General features: G+C 53.8%; 1 protein-coding gene across 6 annotated transcripts in view; it reads left to right on the top strand.

The window, feature by feature from the left end:
* Tns1 (tensin 1) overlaps positions 1 to 16,541 on the top strand; it is a 224,726-nt gene that overhangs the window by 87,227 nt on the left and 120,958 nt on the right. The window contains exon 1 of one of the 6 annotated variants that reach the window (XM_036172761.1): positions 3,639 to 3,802. The exons of 4 other annotated variants lie outside the window; for them this stretch is intronic. The gene's annotated coding sequence lies outside the window, so the exon portion shown is untranslated. Of the gene's footprint in view, positions 1 to 3,638; positions 3,803 to 13,764; positions 13,785 to 16,541 lie in introns of those variants that run through there. One more of the 6 variants, XM_036172763.1, reaches the window with a different exon arrangement.

Raw genomic sequence — 16,541 nt, 5'->3', positions numbered from 1 at the left:
GTGCTCGCCTGCCCTGTGTGAAGGCTGCCTTGGGTTTGATCACCAGCATTGCATAAACCACATGAGGTGGTGCACACCTGGAACTCCAGCATTCTAGAGGTTGAGGCAGAAGGATCTTGATGATCATCTCTGGCTACATAGCGAGTTGGAAGCCAGGTTGCACTTATGAGACCCTGTCTTTGGAAACAAACCACGATCCACAAAAGGAACCGCACTGGAGATCACACAGAGGGTATCTTGGAGCTGCTGAAGCTTGACATCACTGGCTAGCTGCCAGCCAGAAGTAAGGGGCCATGTCCTAGAGCTCGTTCCCACTCAAGCCATGTGGGTGATGGAGGAGAAAGTGGTAGGGAGCACTGGTAGGGAGAAGAGACAGTTGGGTGAGAAAGGTATGGAAGCCAAAGCTGAATGCTGGAAAAAGGAAAGGCTGGAGGGCTCAGAGCTCCTGGAACTGTCTGAGGGAGGGCTGGGGTCACACTTAACGCTGGGAGCTGTGACTGATGTCAGGAGGTGTGGTGTGGGTATAAAGGAGGAGACTGGAACTCTGAGGACCTGAAGTAAGAGAGAGGAGTTCCATGTTTCTGGTACATGACATCCCCATGAATAGAGGAGACAAGAGAACTGGACTTGGCATGGAATCTTCTAATCCCTCAATTGGACTGGGATGTCCAGGCTCCAGAGGGGTCCCTTAGTCTGGGTGGTGGTAGGAGAATAGGAATTAGGCAGGCTGAGGTGATCCAAGATCACCTTTGGTCCAGAGGGAAGTCAGTGAGTGGGAGACTTGGTTTGGGCCTGGTGAGGAGGATTTAGCCGGTGTCCCCACAGAATTCATAATTTTTGTTTGTCATCCCTGGACAGCATATATACACTGATGGACTGACATTGCTCTCGAGGTTGTGGGTTCTGATGTGCTGGGACTGGAGGTGTGGGAACTTGAACTCTGTTTCTGTCTGGGCTATTGTAGGGAGGTTATCATCTCTGGTGGAAGGAGAGAGGGTTATGGGGGAAGGGCGATGTTGCCTCTCTCTGCCCTTCCCATCTACATTCTTCAGGAGGCACTCCTTTTCATCTGTTCCCAAGAGGTTTTGTTGTTCCTCGGGTATTAGACGGTTCTTGAGGCTTTGACCTCAGGTGATCTGAAGCCTTGTCCCTCTCTTTGGGCTACTGCTGGTGTGAACTGAAGCCTGCCTGCAGGGGGTGAGGAGTTTGGCTCAACCAGTAAGACCTTCACAAAGTCCTTTGGCTGCAAATGTTTGCACATTAGAGGAAACTGAGGCTCAGGGTCGTAGGAGCCTAGCTCAGATACGCAAGGCATGACCCTTTCGAACATGCCTCGGAGGGCTTGAGACCAGAATTAACAGGTCAAGTTCCTCCCTGGCATTGACTGTCCTGCCTGGCCTCTGACAGGCCATGTCACCTAACCCTGCCTCCTGCCTCCTGTCCTTAGCTGTGGTAGCAGAGGGAGTGATGATAGAGTGTTCTTCAAGTGTCTGGCGTGCAGTGGGTGTGTGACAAACGACTGTCCCCTTCTGCTCTAGGTTTCCTTTCTGTTAGTGTGAAAAACAAAAGAATCAGCCTAAGGGAGAAAGAGGGGTCCATCAGTGGGGGCCAGGACCAAGGCAGGAACTTGAAGCAGCTGCTTTCATCCCATGCATAGTCAAGAGCAGAGAGAAAGAGATGCGTGGATCCTTGCTTGCCTGCTGGCGTGTGCTTGGCTCCACTGATTCCTCTATTCTTCTTCGACTGTCCAGGAACTTTGGCCTAGGAATGGTGTTGCCCGCAGTAAGCTGGGTCTTCCCACGTTCATGAGCTTAATTAGGACAATCTCCACAGATATGCTTACAGGCCATCCCCATGTAGACAGTCCCCTACTGAGAACTTCTTCCAGGTGAGTCTAGATTGTGTCAAATTGACAACTTAAGCTAACTATCCCTAGCACTTGTGTGTGTGGGGGGGGGGGGGGGGCAGGAGGATCTCTGTGAGTTTAAGGCCAGCCTTGTCTATGTAGCAAGTTCTAGCCAGGGCAACATAGGGGGACTCAGTCCCCCCCGTATCCCGCTCCCCCAAAGTTAACCATAACATTTTCAGGAGCCTCCTGTCTGCTTCTGTCATTTCTTTATTTGTTGATCCAAATTTTTCAAGTGCTTTTGTAGTACAAACATGTTTCATAGATACAGAGAGTTGGAATGATTGTACGGTGGGCTCTCTAGATTCAGCAAACATTTTGGTATATAATTAGCCCTCCAAACTGGTGGGTTCTGCTCCACAGAGTTGTAGCTGCTGATTGAAAATACTTGGAAAGAAACCCTGTGACTGTCCCGAACAAGAACAGGCTTTATTTTATAGTGTTATCAATTTTCCTTAAATACCTGAGCACAGCTATTACTTACAGAGAGTGTTTGTACAGTACTAGATTTCACAAGTGTTCTAGAGGGGATTTAAAGCCAACAGGAGCGGGAGCAGCTGGGGATGTGGCTAGGGGGACAGAACTAGGCATGCAGGAGGACCTGGCTTCAGTCCCTAGCACCACATAAAACCCATGCTTGTAATTCCAGCACTTGGAAGGCAGAGGCAGAAGGATCTAAAGATCAAGGTCATACTTAGTTAAACAGCTACTCCAGTCCACCAGGAGCTCTGAAAACAGTACCCAGGGCAAAGATATGATTGTGTGACATGCCCATCATCCTGCCTTTTCCTTTTCCTTTTCCTTTCTCTTTCTTTCTCTCTCTCTCTCTCTCTCTCTCTCTCTCCCCCCCCCCCTCCCTCTCTCCTTTCCCTCCTTCTTTACTTCCTTTCTTCATTCCTTTCTTTTTCTTTTCTTTTCTTCTTCTTTTGTGTGTGTGTGTGTGTGTGTGTGTGTGTGTGTGTGTGAGTGTGAGTGTTTTGAGACAGGATCTCTCTGTGAATCCCTGGCTTTCCTAGAACTCATTCTCTAGATCAGGCTGGCCTTGAACTCACAGAGATCTGCCTGCCTCTCAAGTGCCAAGATTGCTGCCGCCGGACCCCATCCTCTTACTTTTTGGGATGCATTTAAAAGAGAACAGAAGCATGCCTTTTGTGAACTGGAACTCTGCCCCGGTGACTTTTGAATATAGAGTCACATAGGTTCTACCCACTCCAGGGAAAAAAACAGGGATTATCATGTCACATTTGCCAGCCAAGGAAAAAGCAGATTTCAGAAGGAAGGGAGATGGCTGGTAGCTGGTACCCAAGTGTGTTGGAAATGCAACTTGTTCTTTTGTATCCCCTTCCTCCTCCTCCTCCTCCTCCTCTTCCTCCTCCTCCTCCTCCTCCTCCTCTTCACCATCATCATCATCATCACTCAGTAACCCTTTGGCCTTGGTCATGAGTCCACCGTTGAGTCTTTCCTATGGGCTCCTTGACTTCTTGGCGTCTTGTTTCTTACCTGTTCCTTCCCACCCCTGTTCTCTAAGCCCTCTGGACAGCTGGCCTACCCAGGTGCACCGCGCGGTGCGGGCCTGGGGCCTGGTGGAGCGCAGCAGTTTGTGCAGCAGAGCGTAGCAGGGGTTAAAGGAGGCGGCAGTGGGGGGCGACGCGCTGACTCCGGGAAGGAGGCGGTGCCCCAGGCCGCCCGCCCGGGGAGGGAGCCGGCAGCGCCCTGGGCGCGCTCACACGCTCGCTTGCAGCAGCGGCCTTGGGACCAGGCTCTGCTACCTCTGTCCTGTTGGGCAAGCTCACTCACCGCTTCCCCAGGAGCCTCCAGCTTCCTGCCAGCCCAGCTACCCACCCTGCTACTGCCCACCGCCCTGGCCTGCCACCCAGTGGCTCCTCGGTTGGAAAGGTGAGCAGATGCGGCCAGTGAGCGTTTGAATGTGCAAGGGTGCAGGGGATAGAGCCCAGCAATCTGCACACGCTGATGTACCTCGCTCTGGCTTCGGATTCTGAACTTGGGGAAGGTGTGGTCAGCCCCTCCCCTGCCACACTTCTAGGCTAAGCTAGCCCAACTTGTCAGCCCTAAAGCTGTCAGATGTTCCTGAGATCTGCCAGGGATGTCTGGGGCGCGGCTGTCCCTGCAAGCGCTGAGCCAGCTTCAGGAAGAGTTTTGTGTGCAGCTAAGTTGCTGGTGTTAGTAACGCTTTGTACAACAGGGAGTGGGAAGGGACCAGAGGCAGAGGTAAAGGAGTGGGGGTCTCTTTTGCTCACTCCTTGTCCATGGCAGGGTCCGGTAGGCAGAAGGCTGTGAGAGGGGCAGTTTTTCCCCTGATAGTGGCTGGAACTTCTTTGGGGGTTCGTTCCTCTCTTTGGGGGCTCTCTCTCTCTGTTCCCCATGATCTGTGTGCAGGGGAGGGGCTGGCTGCAGATGGTTAAAGTGAAAGGCTCTCCAGCATCACTTTCCTCCTCTCTGCGTGGGCCCATGCCCCCTTGCCATGGGCACAGCCTGGCATGTGTGCCCCTTGCCCCTCCCCCAGCCAGTAGGCTCATTCCTTCCTCACCCCTCTGGGCAGAAATGTCTAATCCAGGTGGTTAATGAACACACAGGGTCCCCCTACACTGGTCTCCTGCCCGCTACCCCTTACTAAGCTTCAAGAAGCCACCCAAGCTAACCTCAGGACCAGGGCCAGTATTGCCTGCCCAGATGTTTTTAGGCTGGCCTCTGCCTAATAGAGGAAAGTGAAAGGGGGTGCCTGAGGGTGAGGTGGGCAGAGAAGCCTGCTGGGCTCTTGGGCTGGGCTCTTAGCAGGGGCGTGGGGATAGGGTTAGGGGACAGGATGGGTGCTGGTTGGGGAAGTTTCCAGGATCCTGAGGTCAGGAAGGCAGTTGTGGTGGGGACGGAGGGGACAGCTGCAAAGTGGGGTTTGGAGTTTGGGGACCGGAGGCTTCTCTCTTGGAAGCTCTTCTGTGTGGCCTAGCAGAGGTGGGGTGGGAGGTGGGAGGGAGGGCCCTTTCCCCTTCCTGAGGCTGCCTGGAGGTGGGGTGGGGACCATTGTGGCTCAGACTTGGCCTCCAGTGCTCCTTCTGCCTTTGCCAATTCGGCAGCTCTTGTCTCCCGGACCCCAACTCTCCCCGAAGACTCAAAGCTTACAACAGTCCTACCCACCTCTGGCCCAAAGCAGGGTGGGAGAGCCCTCCAGGTGGGAGAACCCACTAACACTGGGTTCCCAACATGGTCAGTGGACAGGAGGGGCAGGGGTGAATGTGTGAAGGGCAGGACTTTGATCTGAAATTGAGGATCCCCCCCCCCAGCTGAGGATTGAACCCAGGGCCTTGCGCTTGCTAGGCAAGTGCTCTACCACTGAGCTAAATCCCCAACCCCAAAATTGAGGATTCTTAGGTGGGATAGGGCATAGCCTAGGAATCTTTCTGACTCCTCTAGTCCTGGCTTTGAACTTCTCACCCTCTTTTCCTAACCCTCACCCCATACTTCATAACCCACCTCCCTCGGAGCCTTAGAGCAGAACTCAGTGTGGGGTGATAGCCAGGAGGAATGGGCTGAGATGAGGTACCCAGGAGACTGGGGAGGAGCCTGCTGTTCAGGGGGCACCCAGCATCGATGGACTTCGGACTTCGTTCAGGGAGCCAGAGAGAGTTGGGGATGGAGATTTGCCTTGGAAGAAAGAGGGTTTAAACAGGGGCTTCCAGAAGCTCTTGCTGGTCAGTGAGAGGGTAGGCTTTGGTGTAAGGTAATGAGTGGCCTGTCCCAAGGGCCAGTTCAGACAAGCTGGACACTGTGGAAGGATTCCTGCCCTGAGATGTGGTGAGAAAGACGACCTTTGAGGTCTCTGGGGATGCTGAGGTCCTGGGATTCTTAGGGTTAGGGAGTTCTCTGGCTCTGGAATGGGGGGCCAGAGTTGTGGCTTCAGGCTTCGAGCATGGGTGGGGACTCACAGGGTCGCCCTCTGACTGCAGTGGGGACTAGAGAGCCCTTGAGACGCCTCTCCCTGGCATCCATAACCGGCTGCTTTCCGTACTGCTGCTGTGAGGTGCTTCCTCATGGCCACCCTGGCTCTGTGGTTAACTCCTGGAAGGCCGGATGGAACGTATGGACACAGGGCACAGGGTAAAGGGGAGGGGATGGCAGGCGTCACAGGTCTTGAGTGTCTGGGGACGAGGGGGTGGTTTCCATGTTGGGCATTCTGAGACCCTCCTCTGAGTAGCCCAGAGGAGTAGCCTCCTCCGCCATTGGAGATGGTGGGCTGATGAGTGATGCCAGAATCAGAGATCCCGGAGAACCCAGGAGCAGGCCTCAGTTTCCCTCTTTGCAAAGCCTTTAGGGTCATCAAGGCTTCACTAAGTGGCTTGTGTAATAAGCAGGGTGTGGGGGTAGAGGTGGGGGTGGGGAACAAGCCAAGGGCATTTGTTGTTCTCAAGAGTCTCTCTGGAGGGGTAGGAGAGGAACAGGTGACCTCCCCATGGCCTCTTCAAACCTGTTTTCCCTGGGAAGGGGAGGCAGTGGGGGTTGACACTTCCCCAACTCAATGCTGGGGGTGTGGCTTCCTACAGGGAAGTGTGTGTGTGTGTGTGTGTGTGTGTGTGTGTGTGTGTGTGTGTGTGTGTCCTGATGCTTCCCTTGGGGTTTAGGACCCTCCCTGGGCTCCATCCTTTCTAACTCAGCTTGCCTCTCCCCTCAACCCATTCTATGGATGCCTGTGGCCCCTTTGCTCCTGAGCATGGAGCCAGAGTCTGAGGTTACTGCACACAGCCCTCTGCCTCCAATCAGGACAGTACCTCTCACCCTTCTGGCTTCCTCTGAAGGGGAAGTCCTTCTCATTGTCTAACTTTTATCCCTTGTCTACAGCCAGGAGGTAGGTAGGAGAGGCTTCTTAATCAGGGCATTTTTCCTTCTGGATGAAAGGGAGCCAGTGATGAGGGAGAGCAGGGGAGGAATGTGAGGGCTGAGTGGAGGCATAGACTGAGCTGCGGGTTCCTTGTTGCCTCTCACTTAAGTTTTCTTGGCCCTAGAAAGGGAAACTGAGGATTTGGGGATGGAGGACAGAGATTTGTCAGAAGATAGGCAGGGTCTCCTCCCCCACAACCCCACCCCAAACGAAACAAAACAAATCAGAAGGGAGCATGACTGGGGGGGGGCGGGGGGAGGAGAAGTTTGTTTTTAGACTCAGGAGGGACAGGCCTCCACTTTGTCCCCAGCATTGTCCCCTGAGGCCTCTGGCTCCCTGGCTGGCTGGCTGGCTGGCTGGCTTTTAGCTTTCCAGAGCTATTAGGCTTGTTGAGGTGTGGGCATAGGCCAGCTGGGAAAGGAATGATGGGGGCGGCTGGGCTGCCTCCACGGACACCCTGTGCTCGCACTGGGGCCTCTAGGGTGGCTGGTTCTTGGCCATCTCCCTCCTTGTCCTCACCTGGGTTTCTATGAGGGAGTTGGAACTGTCACGGGAGGGATTGGGTCAGTCCCTGGGCCCTTCCTCCCGCAGGGCTCCACTGGGCTGTGTGTTCCCTGCCTTTTTAGGGCCTTGAGTGCAGCTCAGGCCCGAGCACTGGGTAGGCCCGGGGTTGGTGCAGAAGGGTGGATCCAGGGATCTGACCAGATGAGGGCTGCAGGAGGGCCGCTGTGAGCTCTCCATGCCTTGCCACTGGAAGCTTCCTCCAGGGACCTTTGAAGCCTCCTCTTGGAGTGCATGTGGGACACTCATTTGCTGCAGATGTCCCTTGTTCTGTCTTGTAGGTCTGTCACCTGCTGTGTAATACCCTTTGCTTCCCAGATGATGCTTTTGGTACCAACTGAGGCCGGAGGACTTGAGGGTTTGGGACGGGCCTGCTGAAAAGCATTTAGCCTACAAACAAGGCTGCCTTTCCTCCAAAGTGAGGGCATGCGGCTGGAGCCAGCCTGCTGGGGACCTGCCTGTGGCAACCATTCCTACCTGTTAGCTGTATGGTCTCAACAAGAGATTAGGCCTCCCTGAGCCTCAGTTTTCTCTCTAACATGGGACAGTAGTATTTGCCTCATGGCATGGGCATATAGGGTTTGAATGACATCATTGATTTCAAGTGCTTTGAAGTATGGGATGCAGGTCAGCTGGTAGCATGCTTGCCTAGTGTGCACAAAACTCTGCATTCTTTCCCCAGCAGTGCATACATTTGGTGTGGTGGTGGACACCTGTAATGACCACACTGGGATGGTAGAGGCAGGAGGATCAGGGGTTCAAGATCATCTATGACTGTAAAGTAAGTTCGAAGGTCAGCTTAAGATACCTAAAACCCTGCCTCAAAAACAAACATCCAAAACAAACAAACAAACAAACAAACAACAACAACAACAAAAGCCAAAGTGCTTTGTTAGTTAACACTGGAAAGTGTTCTTATTAGTGGGTATCATTCATTCCAGATCATGCCTCATGGTTGGTCCTGTTCTCTCTTATCATAGATGTTTCTTCCCTACAATGGAGAGAGTGCAGGCTAGGATTCCATGGGTTTCCCTTAAGGGGCACTTATATCTGAACAGTGTCTTCCTTCTCTGACTTTGCCTCTTTAGGAGGAAGGCCTGGAATGGAAGGGACCTCAGGCTTGTCTCCCCAGGGAGCTGGAGCAGATCTGTGTTTATGGAGGATTCTGAGAAAGTTGCCATCCCAGGAAACAAGTCCCTCTGGGATCCCTCCCCACCCTTCAGACAGCCACTGCTTGCATTAGAACCTCCCAGGCCTGGCAAGGGCCCAGCCTGTCTCCAAATAGGCTATCCTCGACCGTAGCCGTAGGAAGGTTTATGTTTTAGAGAGGGAGTCCCAGGTAACCATTGTACACTGGCTTAGACCCTTCGGGGCTCCTTGAAGACCTACCGGACCGGCATGCTTCTTGCTACAATCTAACTTGTGCCCTTGTTGGTAAGGGGTGGGGATAACTACCCCAGCCCTCCCTGTGTACACAGGAGCTGAGAGCTTTGAGGACTGGTCAGTAGGTCTCTTAGCTACTCCCACTCCCCTCCCAGGCCTCTACCGTCCTTGGGGTCCATGGCTTTCTGGTGTCTCTGCCATCCCTTCACCAAGGATCAGCTTCTTGGCCTGATCTCTTACCCAGAGATTCTCCACCCAGGAGGCTGAGGTTGCTCTGGGTCAGGGGTGAACACAGTTTCCGGACCCCTGGCCCGCCCAGCCCAGTTGCAGCTGCAAAAAGCATCATTCTTTTGAAGGATGAATGGTCTCAGGCTGATCATGATGACCACTGGGAGGGCTGTCTCTGGCTCCCCTCCTCTGCCTGGCCACCCTCTGCCCTTCTGGACTGTTGATCCTTGAGAGATGAGAAGTGAGCCTCACCTTGAATACATCTTCCACCAGCCCAGGCAATCGGCTGGCCCATAGCTACCCTTCAGGGAGAGGGCCGAGGTTCAGTGATGAGCTTGGTGCTAGCATGGGGCAAGACTGTGGCTAAGGCTCCCCCGGGAGAGGGTGGGAGAGAGTGCACAGAGGGTCTCTACCCTTGGGGGCACCCTGGTCCAAGGCAGTACAGGAATGGTGCTCTTCCTACCGACAGATCTCAGGCTGGCTCTGCCCGGTGGCTGAGTCCCTTTGCTCTCTGGGCTTCGATGTCCTCCCTTGGCAGCCAGAGGATTGGAGAGGTGTAGTGCTGGTTGCTTCTAAAATACATCTGCCGGTGGGGGGTGGGGGGCTCCTTGGGTCCCTGGCTGTGAAACTTCACCTTGGGTTGACCTTGCTTCCCTCCCGCCCCGCCCCCACCTCTGGCAGTGGCTGGCAGGAAGTCCTGCCTGATTAGGGCCCTAATCACCGGCTGAGACTCCCAGAATCTGCGGGAGCTGGTGAAGCAGAGAGGGGCTGGACTAAGGGGGGGGGGGGAGGAGTATGAGACCAGGGCCCTGGCTGCCTGCCTGCCATCTGGGTCTGGAGGAGATGGGCTGCTGGGTTTGGGTTGCTTGGGTCCGGCAATGCCCATGAGCCTGCCGAGGAGGCTGGGAGCCCGGGCCAATACAGCTGGGCCTGGGGGGCCATCCTGATTTCACAGTAACAGCCTTTTAGGGCATCTACTTTGTGCCAGGCAGGGTGCCAGATCTGGGGCTGGAAAGGCCATTGAGACACCTTCTAGTGGGAGACAAGGGGGAGTAGATAGCTCCTCTGCAGGCAGCAGGCGTGGGGTGCAGGAAGCTGTTTACGTGAGTTGGTGGAGTAGCTGAAGTCTCTGAGAGGAAGAGCCATTTGAGATGGACTTGGAAGGTTGAGAAGGAGTTTTACGGAGGGACTCTTTCAGGTATGGGGCAGGCATGCGTGTAAGGATGGGTCACATAATGTCCGTCCGTCCCTTCCAGCTCTGCTACTTACTTCCTGCGTGACATTGGCCGGGCCTCAGTGTCTTGAGTCTGTAAGATGAGGGTCACATTCCAGCACAGCCTTGCTGTGTGCTGTGGGGGAGTTGAAACAAAATTCTGTGTGCAAAAATGCTTGGCACAGTAAATGCGGTTTAAAGAGGGAACCTGTAACAAAGAGTGGCTTTGGGGAGACCCCAGAGGTCTTGCTTTGGTGGCGAGGGGTGGGAGATTTCCTGGGGCCAGGTCAAAGTAGGGAGCAGCAGAGGGATGTTTACAGAGGAGAGAGAGGATGAGGTTGTGGTTCAGGAAAGGGTTGGATGGGGAGGCCTGGGGATGAGCTCCAGCCAGGACCTGGGTTTTGCACCTATGTGTCCTTAACCCCTGGGACTGGGAAATCCTCTGGGTGTTACTGTGCCCGGCTGGACTTCTTTCCTGTGCCCTGAGACCAGAGCCTGCTGGCTGTGGGAACCCTCCCCAGCAAGGCTTCTTAATGAGCTGTGGTGAAGTGAGGTGGACTGAGGGTAGATTGTAGGTTCCAGGAGGCTCCTTTAGGGGGTGTCTTTTTACTGTGGGTCCCCGAACACAGTAGGTCCACTGGTTGAATGAATGAGTGAGTGATCACTAGTATCCCTTATTCTGATACAGGAGCCTGCATGCTGGAAGTCATACAGTGCCCATATATGAGTGGCTGGTGAGGATGGGGACAGGGCAGTCTGTTTACAGCCAGGAGGAATGTTGAGTGTCTCAAAGGCCAGGGGCCAGCGCATCACAGTTACAAGTGCTCAGGGTACTGTATGTTGAAGGAAGAGAGGGAATCTCAGGGACCTTCACTTCTTGGAGTGGGGATTATCCTAAGGTGATGTGGCCTTGGGGGTTAAGTCATGGGCTTTGCAGCCCTGCCATCTGGCTTTGAATCCTGACTCTACCTCTGGCAGGGGGTGCCAACGTGGACAGCTTACTATTTGTGCTGTGAAATGTGGGCAATAGAGAAGAAATGGGTGCTTCACACTCAGTAACCTCTGTTGCTGTGGCTGCTGCTGTTATTGATGCCAGGGGAGGGAGCAGATCAGGAGAGGGGGCTTCTGGCTGGGGCTGAATGGAGCAGCTGCTCAGAAGAAGATGGGAGAACACAAGAGATGGATGAACTCCTCCATGGCTTAGCTACCCTTTGGACAACCACATTCGTGGCAGCTGCTGCCCCCAAACTCTGTGGCTGAGAGAGCCTTGATAGTTAGGGGTGAGGAAGAATGGGAATGCAGGAGGAGAGGTGAGCAGGAGGAAGCCAAGACTCTTGAAATTCCCCATCTGGGAGCCCAAGAATTCCACTCTTTGTCTTGTGCCAGAGGGCCTGGTCTTCAACCTGTAACCAGAGGTGCTGGGTGCTGTCTCTTGCCTTTAAGACTGATGCCTGCTTCTGGGGCTAGCTCGAGCCCCAACTTTCTTAGTGACTGACCTGGTGGCAGTATCTCCAGGCCTCCTCTTCTCTTCCTGAATGGCTACTCCCACTGTGGGGACTGTAGCAACTCTGTAACAGGGAGAGAGTAGATTGGGGGAGACTGTACCTACCTGAGGTAGGGGAGGTATTGCTGAATGTGGTTGTGGGAATGGGGGTCATGCAGCTGGTTGCCCATTTTGACACTGTGCAACTTTGGACAGTTTAATTTCCCTTTCTGAGCATCTGTGGAATGAGGGGCTGCGCCTAGCCGAGTTCTTTCCTCCTAGTCATGGAGCTTTCTGAATTTAGGCTCCTGTTCTTGCGCCTGGGAAGATCAGTCTTATAGATGGGCTCCTGGGTATCTCCAGCATCCCTGGGATCCTGGCGGAGATGCTGGGAAACTCCCTTCTTGTCCTGGGTTGGGTTTTTCTGTGTCTGGGGACAGTGACCATTCCATTAGGCATCTGTTTCTTGGAACAGAGCAGAGGATGACAGCTGTTACTGTGAGCAGGCCAGAGTCTGGTGTGTCCCTGTGACTCAGATGGGGATGCTCTGGCTGGAGGGAGGGGAGCCATGGATCTTCTGGCTTCTCCATGGCCACTCTCAGGGAACGGAGTGGGAGGTTTGACTTGGTAGGGTGAACGCCAAGGCCAAGTGAGTAACTTGTGAGTAATGGCTGGTGTCTCTAGGGCAGGTGGCTCTTAGACGCCTGAGAGTGGGACTGGAGGGCTGGAATGCTCCCCAGAGGTTGCTGAATCACAATCTCAGAACCCGAGGTCCACCCCCCACCTTGTTTTGAGTAGAGGGTCCTGGTGGGATCCAAGCTTTGGCTGTGCCCCCATTCATGCCCCCATGATTCCGGCTGTATTAGTCTGACCTACCATCTGGGCTCTCACCCCTTCTCAACATGGTGAGCGGCTGCCTGGAACTTGTAGTGGACTTGCTAAAGGGCACCGAGTTTGCAGTCTGGTGCTTCTGGATGAGTGTCTAGCTCAGCTCCTCCCAGCTGTGCGACCTTGGCCAACTCACTCTTGTTTAAGTTTGGGTGGCTTCCTGTGCAAAAAGGGGTATCACTTGTGTCTGGTGGATTAAAATGGATCACACGTCCAGTAGATCCCTATACTAAAATTCCTATTTTTTGGGTGCTTGCATGCTTTTGAAGCTGTTTACCCTCCAGTTAGACCCACTCTGCTTGCAATGATTGGTTCGGACGATTTTAGCCCTCTGTGCGTATGTGTTTATATATGTGTGTGTGAACATTCTCCCTTCTGCTCTTCCAGGATAGGCAAGGCTCAGGCAACCGGCAAGTTCAAGCTTAAGGGTAATCTGTTACTGCCTCAGGCTGCAGTTGAGGGCCCGGTTCTTTTAGGTATTTGGGGAGGAGTGGGGGTGCAGAGATGTGATGGTGCCTCTAGGACCCTCAGACCTCCAGTTCACTTTCATCTACTGCTTTCCCACATCTGGCTTCCCGCTGCACTTGGCTCTGGCTTCTCAGTGCTCTGGGTCACACAGGCAGCTGGATATGTTGGCAGTGCCTTCACAAGCCTGTTCTGGGGTTGGGCTAGAGAGTGACTTTGCATCTGGCAAAGTGGTGTGGTGTGTGTGTGTGTGTGCTGGGTGCGGAGCGTGTGGTGCCTGGGGCATTGAGAGCTGTGTGTGGTCATCACTGTGTTGTCTGTGGGTGTCTCTGGGTCACGGAGTCTCTATCTGATGGGCGCTTTCTCTCCTCGTCTCCAACCTGCCTGCTCTAGGAGGCAGCGAGAGCCAGGTCTGTGACTGCCTTCCTTCCCTACCTCCCTGTCAGTGTCCATCCCTGAGCTTTTCCCGGGAACAAGGAAACATGACTGGGGTGGATATGCGTCACACAGAGCTAAACAATGCTGGTTACAGCCAGGCTTGCTCCGGCCTTGGGGCTGGCCCTGCTTCAAGTCTCTGTTGCTGGCTAATTGGGAGCAAGAAGGGCTTCCTGCCTCTCACCACAGATAGTCTTAAAGGAGATTCGTGAGGCCCAGCTGCCCTGCCCTAGGGACCTCCCGCTTCCGGGGCTCTGGGCAAGTCTCATCCATTGCTCACTACTGCCCCTGCCATCTGTGGGTCAGACATTTCTGCAGGAATGACTATCAGGTACCGGAAGCTTATACTACATAAAGAGTAGAAATCTTAGAAGAGGACAGTGTTTGGATGGAAATTGCCATTGGATAGTTGTCTTTGACTGACGGTTGATGGGATCTTCACATGCTTATTTATTTTTGCTTTATGTGTATGGGTGTTTTGCTTGTGTGTGTGCATGTGCACATATATGCATATATGGTGGAGCCTGAGGAGACCAGAAGAAGTTGTCAGATATCCCGAAACCGGAGTTATAGATGGTTGTGAGCCACCATGTGGGTGCTGGGAATTGGACCCAGGTCTTCTGCAAGAGCAGCAAGTGCTTTTGACCACTGAGCCATCCTTCCCACCTAGATGGGAGTCATCCAAATCTGCTCCTTCCTCCATCCTGCAGCTTCTCAGTCTCTCCCATTAAAGGGGGACGACAATGGAGCTTACATCACAGGGTGGGGCTAGGGACTGAGTGTGTGGAGAGGTGTCAGCGAGAGCATTGAGGCCCACACAAGCCCGTCCGTCCATGGCTTTGTGTCCAGGCATTTCTACAGACGGGAGGTCAGTCGACTTTATACTGACACTTTGCAGGGTAGGTAAGGTGTGTGCTCTACAGCAGAGCTCCACCCTCAGCCTGTTAGCTGTTCCCAATCAGACTGCAAAGTAGTTCTCAGAGATCCCTTTTACATATGAGGATACTGAGAGGGAGGGAGTTAAAGGGTATCTGAGCCCACGCCCGGCTTGTGGGCCAATCAGTCTCCTTGCTTTTCAGTTGGACACTCGTGGCTTCTTGGAGGTGTTCAGGAATTTGGAAAGGGCATCTGTGCATTGATCCTGCGGAGCAGAACCTGCTCCCCAGTGACGGGTTCAGTTTATTGCTGAGCTATTTAGAGTTGTGAGCAGGACAGCATGATCCTTCAGGGGTCCAGGAGACACGAAGTTCGTAGATAGACTTTGAGGCTGTGGAATTTCCCCTGACAAACACGAGACCGGCTTTGCTTTCATCCTGCTTTGGCAAGCTTTAACTCCTTTAGAAAGAGAAGTAGCTAGACATCGGGAAGGACTTCCTGTCAGCCCGGTTAGGCTATTTAGGGAGTCCAGAGAATCAACAGAAATGTAAGGCCTTTCTTCAAATTGGAGATGACCTTTCTGATGTTACTGTGTTGCTGAAATGGTAGTCATCCTGAGGATGGAAGGGTGCGGTGAATGTATCATTTCTTTCTTTCTGAGGCTGTTTGTCATCCCGAGCCTGGGGACGAGGCTCAGGTGGTACAGTACTTGCCTGGCATGCATGGTACTCTAGTTTTAAACCTCTGTAATGCCAAAAACTGGGTGTAGTGGTGCACACCTGTTATCCCAGCACTTGAAAGGAACGGGCGGGGATCAGAAGTTCAAGGTCATTCTCTGATAAACAAAGCAAATCAACCTGTCATCTGGGTGGTGGAGCAAGGACTTCCTAGAAGTTAGGAAACAGGGCAGAGCTCATGCTTCAAGGGAACCCTGCAGCTGTGTAAGGGCAGAGGTCTGCATGCCATTGGTTGGACTACAGGGCAGCAGGTAGCCTGGCTTAGGAGGAGGCAGGGGGCTGATGCCCCTGTGGGACCTTCTCTGAAGTTCCTGAGTCAACCCAACCCCTGTTCCCACCTTGCCCCACCCACATCAGCCTTCCCTGACACAGCCCAGCCCCCAGCAATTCTTGAGACCTCTGGTTCTGAGGATTTTCCCATTGCTCTTAATTTTTTCCCTCCCAGGCATCCTTCCTGCCTCCTTGTTCTAATATGGTTTGGGGTCAAAGACTTGTGTTCCTTAAAGTTCTCATATAGGGACAGAACCCCTCAGTGGGGAGTGAGGGGTGAGGAAGACAGCCTCCTTCTGGGTGTAACCTTGGGAAAAACAGATGGATAGTCATCCTAGGGCAAGAATGGCCTCTTCCAACTTCCCCTTTTGCAGTTCCAGGCAGATTTATAAGTCTGTTTACATGTCTGTCTCCTCCTAGGCCACAACTTCCGCCCAGGGTTGGGGCCGGTTCTCGGTCCTCCTTCCCCTCTCTCTCCCCAGCTGGGAGCTCTGTCACCTTGGCCTGAGCGACTGACTGCATGGCTCTGTTTCTTTGGCCCGTCACTTCCTCTGGCCACCTCTTCTACCAGAACTTTGACCAAGCCCATATAGTCTGTCCCTGGATCAGCTTCCAGGAACTTCCTAGAAGTCATCTGTATGCCATGGGCTGTGCCACTCAGCCCCCTGCAGCAAGTGTCCAGCCCCAGAAGGAGTGGGGGCTTTCCTGTTCTCTGCATTCCAGAGGGTGCTTGGAAGCACGCTCAGGCCCTGCACTCAGGACAGAGGCCGTCTGATTGCCCAGCTGAGTACTGGGCTTTCCTCCCCACTTCCCCGGTAGTGGGGATCAAACCCAGGACCTTGTGCATGTTGGGTGAGCACTCGACCACTGTGCTACATCACCAGCCCTCTTCATGCTCTTTATTCTGAGACAGCGACACAATCCAGAAACTTCGGTTCCCGAACCTCAGTCTTGCACATAGCTGGGATTCCAGGCCTGTGCTAACAGGCCCGGCTTCTGCCGTCTTCTCTTCTAAGTACCCCCTCTGTCCCCTTGAAGCACCCTCTTCACTCTGTCTTCTGTCCCCTTCAGAGCCTCTTCTCACCTCCATGCAGCTGTCTCTCACACGGTGGCGGCCTCCTGACCTCCAGCCCCACCCCACTCTTCCTTCTTGCTCTTTTACTGGCTTTGAAGGTCTCAGGCTACTGCAGCGGCGTCAGCTGGGC

Source organism: Onychomys torridus, chromosome 23 (genome assembly GCF_903995425.1).
Source record: "Onychomys torridus chromosome 23, mOncTor1.1, whole genome shotgun sequence".
In the NCBI taxonomy this organism is placed as follows: Eukaryota; Metazoa; Chordata; class Mammalia; order Rodentia; family Cricetidae; genus Onychomys; species Onychomys torridus.
This window is presented reverse-complemented; position numbering and strand designations above follow the sequence as displayed.